General features: G+C 34.2%; 1 pseudogene; it reads left to right on the forward strand.

Moving 5' to 3' along the window:
- The first annotated feature begins 12,228 nt into the window (after positions 1-12,228).
- On the forward strand, positions 12,229-13,856 carry LOC147789943 (exopolygalacturonase-like; annotated as a pseudogene).
- Positions 13,857-17,095: the final 3,239 nt, after the last annotated feature.

Below are 17,095 nucleotides of genomic sequence, written 5' to 3' on the forward strand. Positions count from 1 at the left end.
GATTAAGCTGGTCCTTCAACAAGAGTTGTTGATGGAGCTGACACTTCTGATCAATCACATTCTTCAAGAGTTGAGAATGCCTCGACGTAGTGGGAGGGTTATAACTCAACCCGATCGTTACTTGGGTTTGGTAGAAACTCAAGTCATCATACTTGATGTTGGCGTTGAGGATCCATTGACCTATAAACAGGCAATGAATGATGAAGATAGAGATCAGTGGATTAAAGCCATGAATCTTGAAATGGAGTCAATGTACTTCAATTCAGTCTGGGAACTTGTAGATCAACTAGATGGAGTAAAACCTATTGGTTGCAAATGATTCTATAAGAGGAAACGAGACCAAACCAGTAAGGTACAAACCTTTAAAGCTCGACTAGTAGCAAAGGGTTATACCCAAAGAGAGGGGGTGGACTATGAAGAAACCTTCTCTCCTGTTGCTCTGCTTAAATCGATTAGAATACTCTTGTCTATTGCCACATTTTATGATTATGAAATTTGGCAAATGGATGTTAAGACAACCTTTCTAAACGGCAATCTTGATGAGAGTATCTATATGGCTCAACTAGAGGGGTTCATTGAACAGGATCACGAGCAAAGGGTTTGCAAGCTTAAAAGATCCATTTATGGGTTGAAGCAAGAATCTCGATCCTGGAATATAAAGTTTGATACTGCGATCAAATCTTATTGCTTTAAACAGAATTTTGACGAACCTTGTGTTTATAAAAGGATAGTCATCTTTACAAGAGCTTTCCTGGTGTTGTGCGTTGACGATATCTTACTTATTGGAAATGATGTGGGATTTCTGACTGACATTAAGCATTGGCTAGCGACACAATTCCAAATGAAAGATTTGGGAGAGGCTCAATTTGTTCTTGGAATCCAAATTGTCCGGAATTGCAAGAACAAAACACTAGCATTGTCTCAGGCATCGTACATCGACAAAATGTTGATTCGATATAAGATGTAGGACTCCAAGAAAGGATTATTACCTTTCAGGCATGGAGTTCATTTGTCGAAGGAACAAAGTCCTAAGACACCTCAAGAAGTTGAGGATATGAGACACATTCCCTATGCATCAGCGGCCGGTAGTCTGATGTATGCCATGCTATGTACCCGACCCAACATATGCTATGCTGTGGGAATTGTCAGCAGATATCAATCCAATCCGGGACGTGCTCATTGGACTGCCTTTAAGAATATCCTCAAGTATCTTAGGAGAATGAGGGACTATATGCTAATGTACGGTGCTAAGGATCTGATCCTTACAGGGTACACTGACTCACGGCTGAAGTGTTTGAAGGGCACGTAGTTAGTCTAGGACTACGAGTTATGTAATCTAGGGCAAGTGGGAGAAAAGGCATGAGAATGTGATACGCTAGTTTATTGTATTTCTCTCTTCTCAACGTTATAAAACCCCATTAGAGTTTTAGTCCAAGTGGGAGTTTGTTGGGTTTTATGTCCTAAAACTCATAGTTTGTAAACAAAAACATATTCTATTTTCAATAAAGTTATTATTGTTGTTTATTCAATAAAGATTGTTTTTGAATAAAGTGAACTTTACGATCATTAATCTAAATCCAATAAACTAAGAACACTCTGGCTATAGTATGAATACTTGAACTATATGTAGAGACATAAGAGTGGATCAAGTTCAAGTATATAGTCAAAATGATCTATAGTATAAGGATAAGGCTGAGTACCTTATTCTGGGGACACTATGGATGCGGCCCACTTTTGTATATGATATAAACAATGTGATCACTAAATTGTACATGTGGAGATATGTGAGTGGGGGCGTCCTATGCAATGAGTATTGCATAAGATCGGACCATGAAGAAAACCACTCTCACTTTATAATGTCGTTTACTGTTGAGACTGATTTTCTTTTCATTCGATAACCTAGGTAACTCGGTTTTAATCCTGAGCTAACCATAAACTCCTGTTTATTCGGAATTATCCTTAGATTTGCATGGGTGAGAGTGGCTCTAGTTCGCCGATTCAATAGGCCTCCCATTTCAGGGGTAAGACTGGGTGAATGGCTGGGGACGTGGGGTGCAAGATGGAATTCACTCCTACCCGCTTTCAGGGATAGAAGAGAGATAGTTCCCTTAAGCACTGACTCCAAGTCTTGAACAAGGGGCCCCACCCTCTCATTGGCCTAAGAGGGATTCGGTTTACTGGTTGGACCACAAACCAATTGTTCATTAGAGGATTAGTGAGACATAAGGAACAAGAAGTAACTTTAGGGGTAAAACGGTAAATTGACCCAGCTCTAGTTACGAACAACCTGTGAAGGATCGACTTACTAATCATGGTTATATCAAATGGACAGAAATATATCTATAGTGAGGGGAGTGCAACTACTAGGCTATAATGGAGTGTCCTAGTAGTTAACGAATGTTGGTTAAGCAGGTTAATGAGTTTAACCGGTTAATCTTGGATCATTGGAGCCCATGATCTATAGGTCCATTAGGTCCCTCTGCTAGCTCATATCGGACTAAACCATAGAACAGTGTGACGAGTGAGTTTGAAATGTTCGAATTCAAATTAGGGAATATGCGCTACATATATACGATATATTTAACCGCATTTTTGTTTTATTTACGAATTAAACAAAAAGAGAGAATCTGAGATATTTAATTAAGTGTCGGAATTGTTATGTGTCGAAATTGATTGGGATTGGCATTTGAATTAATATTAAATATTAATTAAATAGTTAAACTAATTATTCAAATTAATTGTTGAATTAAAATGAAGAAAGTCAAAATGTTGACTTCATTTAATGGAAAAATACATGTTAGTGGTATTTTGAGGTGTCAAAATTTGGTTTAACCAAACTTGCATGCTTGCCAAATAAACCCACACATTTGAGTGGAATTTTGAGTGTCAAAATTTGGTTAACTCAAACATGCATGCTTGCCACATAATCCCAAACATTTGAGTGGATTTTTGAGTGTCAAAATTTGGTGATCTCAAATTTGCATGAACATGCAAACATGACTCTTTAAATAGAGTGATCATGATACATGGAAGGTATTCTTCTTCTTTGTGAAAAACCTTGAGAAAAACCTCTAACAAACACTCTCTTCATATATACAAAATCTCTCCCAAGTTTAGTCACTTACCGGATTCAACAATTCCGTTCTAAGGCCGGAGGATAGTGGAGAAGACACTAGAGGTAGTTCGAAACCGGTTCGTGAGGAAAAAGGAATTTGAACTATAAAAGGTTAGTATTCAAACTCTTAAGTTTTAATACTTATGAACATGCTAGTTATTTACTATAATTGATGTTCTAAAAGTGCCTAAGATCCAAATTGCTTCCGCATGTGTTATATTAACACCATCAATCGGAAAAATCTCGAACCCTAATTTTATTAGATTTGGAATTGGTTACAATAGGAAAGATCTTAAAATCTAGTTTTATTAAATTTGGAATTGTTCCAAACATAAAAGATGTTGAAAATCAAGATATGTCTTCCATCTAAATTATTGTAATTTAATTCATTTTCAATTTCTAAGATATGCTACACATGCGGGTCAATTTTGATTTTTTTTTTTAATTTAATTATGCATATGATGTATGTTTTAAATTGATTGATTAAATACATCTGGTATGTCATTTAGTTTAAAATCCCATTATAGGTTAAGCATAATCATGCATTTTAATTGTTTTTTTTAAATATAAATGTTATATTTGAAATTTTTTTTATTAGGTTGTTTTCTTATATAAATAAGATGATTTCTTAATTAGGATGTATTTTCCATATGCATTTGAGTATAATTGTTATGCTTGAAAATTAAATTAGGATATTTATTTCTTAAATTGAATGCATGCTATTTACATAATACGATTATGGTTTGTTCTAATATAATTAGAATTTGAGTAATCTATTAAATTTAATTTTAAAGGGTTTAAAATGCTAGATTTTTAAGATTATTCTAGAAGGGAATTAGTTTTCAATAGGATCCTAAAGACAGTTTAATTCATTCACTAATCTTGTAATTAATAGTTAATTAAAGAGGAATGAATTTTAAATAAAAATTGACTACAAGGGAACTCTGTCTAAGGAAGGTTTTGGCTAGGCTGAGGTATTTAAGCTGACAGAAATGGAACACTTGTACCTCGGAACGGACTTGGGAGTTGAATTAGTCAAATTTTATTTAATTTCATTAAGCAAGCTCACGATGTGATTAGTTTTCTTTAATAGTTTAAAAACTTTGCAATTCACATTAAAAGCAATCCAACAAACATGAGGGTTATGAAAGGGTAGATTGAAAACTTAGATAAATGAGATTAGTCTAATTTGTCTGAGTAATAGAAAACCCTATTTCAAAATACTTAGGTGGAGAAGGACATCGGAAGATATTAAGGACACATGTTAGGATATCCTACGTTCTCTATTATTGATTCACACCGTGAGATTCATGCGGGACCTCGTGGCAGCTTTTAGACCATCCCCATGGAAGGTGTTTGCATGAGTAAATATCAACGTGAATCTTGAGAAAGTATTTATAGTAAATTTGAGAAGGAAATGTGTCAACATATCCTATGGTCTCCATTATTGGTTCATAACGTGAGATCCATGCGGGGCCTCATGGCGGCTTTTGGACCGTCCCCATACGGAAGGTATTTGCATGGGTCAATATCAGGGTGAACTCTTGGGAATGATAAGATAGTAATTATATTTCCAAGACTTGACCTACCCTACAGCGGCACTTGTTGGTATAAAATTACAAGATCTAAAATGATGGGTTACATTTACGAATAGATCATTAAGGTTGTTAATGATGTTCTCGATTGAACTAATGGTAATTAAATATTATAGGAATAAGAGTTATTTTGATATAATGTTTGGTTGAGATTGTATCAGTTTAGTGAAGGAACACTTGACCTACCCTACGGCTGCACTTGTTCTAAATCACTAAAGTACCATAGCATTAGAAATGATTTATAGGGTTCATTTTATAAAATTGTTTGTTCTCATGCTCAAATTGAATGGATAGTTGATGGTTTGTAATTAAATAATATTTTATATTTGAACTTTGTAATTAAATAATATTTTATATATTTCAAATATAATGTTCAAGATCTCTCCATTGTTAATTTTCACTACTGTGTTGAGAAAATTTTAATACTTGAAAAAATAATATTAGCACTATGACGGAAGTGTATTTTTTTTTTTTTTTTTTTTTTTTTGTCTTTATTTTGAAATGTTCTCAAGACCTATTGTGAATCGAATTATTCGAAGAGCACATGATTGATGAATCAAAGGTGATGAGAAAGCTCTGTTCATATCTTCTAGTTAATATGTTGGATGTCATGACTAAAAGATAAGAAAAAGACAAAAAACATATGAGATGATTAAGTCCATAGAAGTTAAATTTTATTTAAATAATCTGAAATTAAGTATTATAAAAATCAAGAAAAATTTTATGACTGAAGCTATTGATAGGAAATAGTTCCTAGCTTATAGTGAAAGAAATTTTCCAAATTACTCTATGGAAAAAAAACTAAATGAAAGTAAATTTGATTTACTAGATTTTTTGTGGAGACTAGATGACACCCCTTATAGCTGATATAAGATCTACTACCAAGATTTGTTTTTCATTACACTTGATATGTAATTCTTGAAAAATACTTGATGATGTAGATGTTAGAATTTAGTGCAACTTCTTTCTAGTTTGAATTAGTTATGGAATATAGGTAATCATTTAATATTTGAAGAATATATTAGTTAGGGAATATATATTAGATATTTTAAATTTGAAGAGTAGTATATTTTATTTTATTCTCTAGATTTAGTTAGTTTATATTTTCTTTTTCTAGTTTTAATTAGTTATGGAATATATGTAATCATTTAATATTAGGGTTTAGGGTTTAAGGTTTAGTTGATAGTACGAGAAGGACATCTGTCAATAGTCCGAGAATATCGTGTACTAAAATTAGTTGATAGAAGGTGGAATTTATTTCCAACTCTCAACATAATACAATTTTGTAAAATTGTGATGTAAGAGGAGAAAACAATACTATATTAGATATAGTCACGTATTAAAAAAAAATTATACACTATTATTGAACTCTTGTTAGGATTTGCAATCGAGATTGCACAGTGAACATGATTGCCTTCAAAATTGTCTATGAGACAATTTTTGGAATTACGGAAATGTAGTAAACTTAGTTTACAACACTTCAATAATTGTAATCAAGCATATATGCTAAGACAAATATGTTCAAAATTATGCCTAACTGTAGGCTACTCCTAAAGAGAAACAAAATAGTCCTTTATTTAATTCTAAATAGAAAAACATATTGGTATGACAAATGTAATTTTCTAAAGAAGTTCATAGAAGGACATACACTTATAATAAGGTGAGATAGTGTTAATTAAATAGTTCCAAGTGGAGCCCTTAATAGTTAACCAAAGTTGTTAATAATTTAATTTCGCTTGAGAGTCAAGTGGATCCTAGTCATTAATTCAATAAGTCTCATTGTAGTGGAGAAATTATGAGATGATTCAATCCTACTAAAATTCAAATTGTCATGTTAGATGACCAATTTAAGGACTTATTACCCTCAAAATAGTTATAAGGGATGATGACGAAGGATAAATATTTTAAAGTCATAAAATCCAGAGATTTGTAGATATTCTTGATGAGGTTAAACTCATACGATATGAATTGACCTACAAAAGAAAAATTATGTATAGATAAGAAGATATAGATCTTCAAAACAGGATTCATGACAAAGAGTTGAACTTAATGGGAGAAAGTAGCTAGAAGTAGACTTTCTCTCCTGTTGTAATTCTAGAGTCTATTATTATTATTCTCTCCTGTTGTAATCATTTCTTAAACATTTGAAAGGTGTTTCACATGTGATTTAGTTTGTCACTTTCATTGTGATGATAGTGATACAAAGACTAATATGAAGGAAATTTAAAAGATCAATCTATAAAAAATGATATTGAGAGAGAAAGCATCGTGGCTGTGACCAAAATGACTTTTAATGATAATTATTTTGTTTTATATAAAATGACTCTCTAGGCTAAAGTGTTTGAGGGTCATCTAGAATGTCTAGGATTACTAGACATGTCTCATCTTCTCTAGGGCAAGTGAGAGAAGGTGTTGGGTATAGAGCAAGTGGGAGATTGTTGAGATTTATGCTCTAAAGCCTCTTAATTAATTATTTACTTTTTAACTATAATTTTTATTATTTTATTTGTAATTTAATTGTTATCCATGGTATGAAAATAAAGGTTATTAATGTAATCTCGAACAATATGTGGTTGACATAGTAGAGAATCGTGTTCAAGTAATAACCTAAAGAGTCTATAGTATATGGATAAAGTTGGGTGCATACAAGAGAATCGTGTTCAAGTAATAACCTAAAGAGTCTATAGTATATGGATAAAGTTGGGTGCTTTATCCTGGTATCACTATTGATACGGCTCACTTTGTAATCGTTACAAATGATTTTATCCAAATCGTTCATGTGGAGATATGTAAGTGGGGGTATCATATACAATGAGTTTGTATAAGACAGAACCAAAAAATATTTAAAATTTCTTTATAAATCCGTTAATTGAGAAGATTAATATTTCACATGATGATCATATGCGACTTGATCTTAATCCTGAGTGAGTTATGAACTTCTGCTTGTGAGAGCTTGTCCTTTAATTTACATGGGTGAGAATGACTCTTTTAGCCGATTCAATATATCTACCATTTTAGGGACATACCTGTAAAGATCGGGCTGACTCGATGACTCTAAAAAGACGGGTAAATTTTTCAACAAAATAAAACAACCAAAACTTAAAACATATCAAACAAAAATAAAGTTTATACAAAGTATTTTAAAACACAACATAACAGTTAAAACACAAGTTAAGGGACGACACAAAAGGGTAGAAGGACGATGGGTGAGGTTTGTCTATGGCACCAGCTCCAGAGTCCGCTCCCGACCTTGACCAGCTTCTTATTTCCTGAAAAAATGGAGAATAAAGAATGAGTACAAGACTCAGTAAGCAGCCTACTTGTAGGCTCTTAATCGTGTCCTTGATATGCTAGGGTACCACACTTTTTGTTTTTCTTGTTCTTATTCTTGTTCTTGTTGTAAGTTCTTAATTCGTTCTCCAAGACACTCCCCTTATGATTTACGGTACTAGACATAAACTTGTCAACCTGTGTCTGAGGCTTCATACATTCCAAGCGACACAGTCTTAATACCTACGCTCAAGGCTTCTTACGTTCCAAGCAACGTAGTCTAAGTCATACACATGACGTACCATGGGAGGTCTTAGGAGAATCTTAATTCATGGCTAGGGTAACTTACTCTCTTCTTGCTCCATTGTGGCCATAGGTTCTCCCCATGATATACCATAAAGGTCACGTGATCGATACATGCATGAACATGGCATAGACCATAAAGGTCACGTGATCGATGCATGCATGAACATGGCATAGACCATAAAGGTCACATAATATAACATAGACCATATAGGTCGCGTGATCGGTGCATACATGAACATGGCATCCTGCAAATCATAACATGGCGTAGGGCATCTCATCTAGGTGAGGGGAATGAGGCCAAACGTGACATCCTGCAAAGCAAACATGGTGCAGGGCATCCCACCTAGAGGAGGAAAAAATCCTCCTTAGAAAGCACCGCATGGTGGGAGTTATGGGCCACAATTAGACATGCTTAGATTAATACCTAGCATTCTTGAATTTTGAGTCTTGTGGACTTTGGTCCCTTATGTTTGAGTGGTACCTAACATTCTTCTTGTCTTGGTGGTTGTATAACTTGTTCTTGGTTCTTAATCTTATAAGTTGCTAAGATTCTTATCTTCTTTAGGCGTAAGTCGTTATATACATTCGTGATCATATGAACCCATCGTAATAACTAGCTTGAATTATTCTAGAAGGTCATAAGTTCATAATGGGCTCCTTAGAGGATTCTAGAAGGGTCTTGAATCTTGACATGTTTTCTTTAGGCGTTTCTTTAAGTTCCATCTTGGCTTATATTCCAAACTTGCTCCAACCAACTTGAAATCTTGAGCTTATTCTCATGTCATATAAAATAAACCTTATAGGACATGGTTGGTGATTTGGAGCATATTTAGACCTTGAGCTAGGATATGACTTCTTGTTTCGTTTTCAGGAACTAATCGTTAGAGGTTGTCATGTCATATATCGTGTTTTAGTCCTGAAAACACTTTTAAAGTAACCCTTAGTTTTCTCCCCATGAGTGCATAGGTGACATTATCACAAACGTGGCATCCTGCTAGCATATCGTGTTGCAGAGCATCTCATTTAGGTGAGGAAAATAATAAGTCCATCATGACAACCTACTCGTGGTACATATAGCAGGGCATCTCACCTAAAGAGGAATAGGAATCTCGTGGTACACTTCGTGATGGGAGATAATGGTTACTCCGAGCATGGATCCTAGCAACTTGTTAAGCATACCATCTACATTAATCTAGGTGTTTCCTTGTACTCTTGGGGATCCTAGGTTTATGCATAACGTCTTGGGTCAAGGTTGGAACCTAAAGGTTCTTCTTAGGAATAGTCCAACGGAACCTTGTACACTTAGAATCTTATTAGCAACCAAGGATACCTATGGGAGAATTTCTTATTTCATGGGTACCTCGTTAGTCATCCTAGGAGGTAAAGTCATGTGGATCGTGATGTACATTTTTTCCAATATCTTGGTTTCGCTATCTAACGTTTCCCAATGATTCCCAAACTTCATTACCTTATACAACATCATGAGATAAAGATTCATACAACATTTCATAATGTTGGGAGGTCATTTAGGACTTAACCCGTAGGTAGTCTTCCTTATGGGCATTATGGTCATTTTACCCCTAAGTCTTGGTTTTGGTACTTAACGAGTTCCAGTGACTTTCAAACTTCACCACCTCATCAATCATCATACAATAACATCTACTGTGGAGTTTCATAGTATTTGGAGGTCATCTAGCTCATGAACCGTAGGTAGAGATCCTTAAGGGCATTATGGTCATTTTGCCCCGTTTCTTGGTTTACCTAATTATCCTTATCCATTGACCACTAAATTTCACATATAACCTAAACATGCTATAATAGGCTCATCATTAAAGTTTCATAGACATCAGGGCTCATTTAGTGGGTTACTTTAATGTTCCTTAAATCCCGAGCAATTTGGTCGGTTCAGCGCCTTAACTTACGGTTCTTTGAGTTTTTTTTTTCATAGATCCTTGTGTAATACTTGGTTTATGGTTCATATGAAAATCCAAGCGATTCCTACATGTATTTCTTAAGAAAAGTCCAAGGTGGCTACTTACCTCATTGTTGATGTTCAGGACCTCCGTTCTTGAGCTTCCGGTATTTGAATTACTTCACTTTTCCTTCTATAGACTCCTTATTGTGTCTAGTTTCTAGAACCATAAAGGTATATCATGAGAACTAGCCTGGAAGGGGGTTAAAATTGAAAAACACTGAGGGAAGACCAAATTTTGGGCTTACTTGGCCGGTTCAACTGAACCGGCCACGTCATCGTCTTCTTCCTCTGGACAGGAAGAAGACACGTTCGTCCTTTGCGCCGCCGTCTGGAAGTGGCCTTCCACAGCCCCGATCTCTTCGTTTATCCCCTCGATTTCTTCATGAAACTTAACGATGATATTACAAGGAAGAGCTTGGGATTGATTTCATACCTTTTGGTGGATCATAGCCTAAGATATTAGCCTATTACAAGGAAGAGCTTGAGATTGATTTCATACATTTTCTTGGATCATAGCCTAAGATATTAGCCTCCAAAGTTCGTCCAAAATCATTTTCCTCGCCAGAGCTAAAACAGGGGATTTCTTATCGGGTAGCCGATTCTAGGAGTTTTCAAGGCTCGATTTCTTCATGGAACCTCTTAAATATCCTTTCATCAAGCTATAGGAATTGATTTGGAGGAATGTCTTTGAGTGTGGAACCTTAATTTTCAGAAATCGTTCTCGGTATGCAACTCACTCGAAACGCCGGATTTCCGATATCATGGGTATCTTGTTCTACGACGTTTCAGCTCTCAATTCCTTCATATAACTTGTGGGTAATCTTGTTTGGAAACTATTGGAATAAGTTTAAGGAGGAATGGTGAAGAATTGCTCTCAAATTTGGAAGAAACCCGAGAGTAGGAGACCCACAAACTAAACTCTCATAACTCTCGAATGGGTGCTCGACCTTGCTCGAGTCTTATTCCATATTGTTTCTCATACTCCAGACTTTATAGGCAAGCTTAAACCGACATTGAAAGCTCCAGAATCGTCGTGAATTGGCAGTTAGATTTTCTGGAAAATCCGCCCGAAATATCTACTTCAGTCAGAGCCTCACCGACTTTGGTTTTGCAAAATAGCCGTTTGATGTGATGATCTGTCCATCTTCTAGATCATATCCAAATTTGGGGAAGATCCAACGGCTGGGATTTGAGTTTCGTGAGATATTTCTCAGATGGTCACTGTAGATGCATCAGAGGGCCATTTTCGTAATTATACATTCTTCCAGGGGTATTTGGGTCATTTCCCGCTTTCCGAATATTTTAATATTATATTTCCTGAAAAATCCATAATTTTTCTAAAAATCTTTTATCTCATGTTGGTCATTTTTTCTTGAGCATCTCTAAATTCTTTCTAGATAAGCAACTAAAAATTCGGGAAGGTCCTTAATAATTAGTAAAATGACCTTTTTGCCCTTTTCACTTACTTTTACTTTCCAATCCTTTCTACATAGGTCTTAAACACCTTAACATTACTTGTTAGGGTATAAAAATGACTTGCTTGAGATCATCATCCTTCCTTAATCCTTTAATTCCTCCCCTTTTGATCATTTAGGTCTTACATGGGCGGCTTATTCTTGTTAGATCTAATTCCTTTCATTTTTTGGTGTTACAATACCATACTTTGAGACAAGTGATTTTGTTGCTTTATTATAGTCATACAAGTCATTTTAAGCGTATGCCTACCATAATATGCCTACAATTTTAAGCGTGTTTAGTTTCGAACAATATTATGTTTAGCGTCCTCTTGAAATTTTCTTAACAAACATGTGGGTAAAGACAAAATATGCTAAAAACAACTCAATTTGATTCCTATTTTTCAATTTGTATTAAATACATAAAAAGTTCCAAATCTAAAACGAAATATCATTGTCTCTCACTAGTTTTCAAATGATATACATAAAAAAAGAAAAGAAAGCAAAGGCTTCATGAGTACGATCAAATCAAGTTTCTTGGCCGCTACAATTTTGATGTTACTATTGTTAGCTCCTACCGTCGATGCTCAATCTAGTGCCGATGTTGTTTTTTCTTTGAAAAGATATGGTAACATAGTGTCTGGTACTGACATCATGAAGGTAAATATATAATATGAACATCAATATTATCACTAGTTGAGCTGATCAATTGTTTGCTATAAGTTTTTGTTAGTTGTGAAATGTAGGCTTTAGCAAATGCATGGAGGGATGCATGCACGTCCAATCGTTATAGTGCAATTTTTATTCCAAGAGGGATATTTAGAGTAAAGCAAGGGAAGTTTGAAGGACCTTGTAATAGCCCAATTGACTTTCAACTTGGAGGAACATTGTAGGCACTAAAAAGTCTTCCCAGAGATAATTGGATCACTTTTGCACGTGTTGATAGATTGACATTATCAGGTGAAGGAGTTTTTGATGGCCAAGGAAAGGCAGCTTGGAAAAGGAACGATTGCCACAAATGCATAAATTGTGCCCAACTCCGGGTTGTAAGTAATATTCCTTTAGCTTTCCTTCTCAATCTCATGCATCTTGTTGTTTTTGAAAGAGCCTCTTACATGTCTTGACATTTACGATTTGGTCAATGTTCTTCATTTTCTAGAGGATAATCTTTAAACAATCCACGAAAAAAGTAAATTTTTTTTGAGTTTTCAATTTTATTGGGTTCTATTCAAATTTTTAGCATCATTACCGACTCTCACAAAATATTATTTGATTATACAAAATGTTTAGAGTTTGAGGTTCAACTTCATCACCAATTCAACCGTTAAGAGAATAACATCACTTGATAGCAAGAACTTCTATATCAACATCATCGGCTGCAACAACCTCACATTCCATAATATCAATATAATGGCACCCGAAAACAATCCCAACACTAATGGAATACACATCGGTCGATCAAATAAGATCACAATCACAAAGTCCAAAATTGCAATTGGAGATGATTGCATTTCTCTTGGAGATTGAAGCAAACTAATTGAAGTCACCAATGTGACGTGTGGACCAGGACATGGAATAAGCATCGGAAGTCTTGGAAGATACACTAACGAAGAACCTGTTGAAGGTGTCATCGTAAAGAACTGCACGTTAAATAACACCACTAATGGTATCAGGATCAAAACGTGGCCAGCTTCTGCGGCTAGCGGCACCGCCACCAATATGCACTTTTTGGACATTATAATGGTCAATGTTAGCAACCCTATTCTAATAGACCAAGAGTATTGTCCGTGGAATCAGTGCAATCGGTAGGTATAGATCGCATTCTCGAACCTTTGATTCATTTTTTCATTACAACTTCACAAATAAACCATTTGTTGTCTCATTTTAATTTTCAGATTCCTTAAAAAATTAAGATGAGTATAGTGAGCTTCAAGAACATTAGAGGAAGTTCTGCAACTCCGCTGGCAATCAAACTTATTTGCAGCCGTCACTTACCATGTGACGATGTAAAAGTAAGCAACATTGACCTCACTTACAATGGAATAAAATGTCCTATTTCCTCCCAATGCACGAATGTGAAACCTATCATTTCATTAAGGCAGAACCCCAAGATATGCTCCTCTCCTTATGTTGTCCCTTGAATTGTTCATTGCCAGAGAACTTCAAAATAATAGACAGCCTTAATTAAAAAAGTAGACTGCCTCTATCCATTTGACTCTCATTCTTTTGAGTTTCTTTTGTTGTACTTTTCGAAATAAATAAGATGGTCGAATGTTTGAAGGAGACTTTGTGTCGTGAACAACCTAATGTTTTTAGTACCTCGACCTTATATAATAAACTGGTTACAGTCTTATTTTTTTGTTCTAGATTTGAATTTGAAATAAGACAATGTAACTGTAACAACCATTATTAAAAAAAAACTAATCCATAACTCAAGGAAAGAATCTTTAACCAACAAAAACATCTAACTCCTCTTTCCCTTTACCCTAAACAAATCAATTACCATTAGAAATCTTTTAGACAGAATCAATAAGTTAGATCGAATCTCCTAACTATATCCGTCCCATATGGCACACATCCATCATTATCGTTAAAGAAGAATTGACATTAGAGGTGACTAATCTAGCAAGTCGTGTCCTTAAATCTATCTTTTTCGTCAATCATGTAATTTTCGTTGCAACTTTTGGATATGACTTGAAAAAATTTAGGTTTCAGATTAGAAAATTAAGTGACAAGTATTAATATGTATTTTAGGAATTTACATTTAATATTGAATTATCTACCTATTTATCCCGACCAAGTTTAGTTTTAGGAAAAATGTCGATAGTCCTAGAAAAATTAAATAACAAAAGTAGCTAAATGTTCTAGGAGTTTAATGTAGAGGAACTCATCAAAATTGGCCCAAATCCGTGCTAAATAAGGCCAAAAAAACAACATAAATCACAAAAGAGAGAAAATAAAAACAAAACTTGGTCTCGATCCATGATGCTATGTTTTGTGTTTTCAAGTCTTAAGATATTTGTTGTTCGTGAGTTTAGCTGGGTCGAGTTGAGATATCTTTGAGGCCTAAGTAAGTTAATTGGATCATAAATTTATTCAACTCAAACAACCCTTATTACATAATTAAATCTTTTGATTTTTATGTTTAGAATAATATCTAAAAAAAAAAAAAAAGGAACTAAGCCATTTGGAAATGGCAAATGGTACCCATGCTAAGATTTGGACCACGATTTCAAATTTGGATTCAGCAACTAGCAACTGATACCCTTGACGTTCCCCTGCATCTACCATGACATACCTACATTACCAACTTATCTTGAATTGCTTATAAGAGTGAAAACTATCCACACAAACCAACACCAATTTTTGTAGCATGCTTTTTCCTTACTCACATGCCTCCTAAGATGTAATCTCATGCCTAAAATTTGGACGAGGATTTGGAATCCAAATTTGGCATCTGATGGCCCCCACAATTCCTTGCATCTTCAATGATATGGTCACATTAGTTACTTGTTTTAAATTGTTCCTAGGAGTGAAAACTATCTCTAAAAATCACGTTGCCTACTTTTGGTGGTTCAATCATAAGACTCAAAAGTTAAGCGTGTTTAGTTTCGAACAATATTATGTTTGGCTACCTCTTGAAATTGTCTTAACAAACATGTGGGTAAAGCAAAATATGCTAAAAACAACTCATGTTGATCCGTAAGAATAATTTTCCTTGTTAGAAACACTTCATGAGGAGTAAATAATATGGTCATATTGCAAAAGATGTCGAAAAATGCTGGAGCCATTGGGTGTCAAATTCATACTAAAAAATTTGGTTCAAATCTTGTTCATGGGACATTACACTAATCCGTTTAAGGGGTTCTTGTTTTTTTTTTTTTTTTTTTTTTTTTTGAGATGTAATCCTGTTCATGTCTCCTAAGATGTAATCAGTTTGGAAAAATCTCTCCAGATGTAATTTCATTCTCCAAAGAAAGGGGGAGAGATTGGTCTGTTATGACTCTGAGAATGTTTGCAAATAATATAATTACATATTTAATATTATTAGGATATAATACCTCATCTAAACTATATTTAAATATTATAAGATATCCTAATATATATTAAATTAATTTGAACTTGATTCAAATTTCAAATATATTTTTATTTAATGTATCATATTTAATGGTATCATATATAATAAATATATTTTTCTTTTTAAATATATTTAATATATTAAATATTAATTTGAAACCTTCAAATTAAATATATTTATCTAATATATAAATATTAGTTTGACACTTCAAATTAAATTTATTTTCCCCTTTATATTTAATATATCTAATTATTTTAAATATCAATTTGAACACTTCAAATATTCTTTCAAATAAATTGAACCTTTAACGTTGCTATGAGCTAGCAAGAAAACCTTATGGACCTACCGATTATAAGCTCCAGAAATACAAAATTAATTAATTAAACTCTTTAATTAATCAATTTCCATTCATTAACTATAGGTCACTCCACTATAGACCTAGAGTTGCACTCTTATGTACTGTAGGACAAGTTATTTCCATTGATATAATCATTACAAGCAAGTCGATCCTTCATGAGTTGTTCATAATTGTAGCTGGGTCAAAAGTCCGTTTTACCCCTGTAATTACATTTTTCAACTTAAGTACCACTGATTCTCTAATAAACAATTTGTTTATGATCCAATCATAAACCAAGTCCCTCTTGGGCCAGAGAGAAGGTGGGGCCCCATTGTTCAAGTCCCGAAATCAGTACTTAAGAGAACAACTCATCTAGTTTCCTCATCTGGAAAAGAGTGAATTTCATCTCATGATATTATGTTTCAAACTCCCTGATTGGTCAAGTCCTTAAAATTGTAGGCACATTGAATCGGCCTAAAGAGCCATTCTCACCCATGTAAATTAAAGAACAAGCCCTCACTGGCAGGAGTTCATAACTCACTCAGGATTAAGATCGACTCGCATATGATCATTGTGTGAAATATTAATCTTCTCAATTAACGGATTTATAAAGAGAGATTAAACATTTATTGGTCCAGTCTTATACAAACTCATTGTATAGGGTAGCCCCACTTACATGTCTCCATATGAACGATTTGAATCAAATCATTTGTAACCATTACAAAGTGGGTCGTATCAATAGTGTTACCAAGATAAGGCATCCAACTTTATCCATATACTATAGACTTTTTAGGTTATTACTTGAACACGATCCTCTTGTATGTCAACCAAATACGGTTCAAGATTACATTAATAACCTTGGATTTTCATACCATGGATAACAATTAAATTACAAATAAACTAATAAAAATTATTGTTAAAAACTAAATAATTAATTACGAGGCTTTAGGGCATAAATTCCAACA

The sequence above is a fragment of the Cucurbita pepo genome, chromosome 12 (genome assembly GCF_057944985.1).
Source record: "Cucurbita pepo subsp. pepo isolate OVF chromosome 12, ASM5794498v1, whole genome shotgun sequence".
NCBI lineage: Eukaryota > Viridiplantae > Streptophyta > Magnoliopsida > Cucurbitales > Cucurbitaceae > Cucurbita > Cucurbita pepo.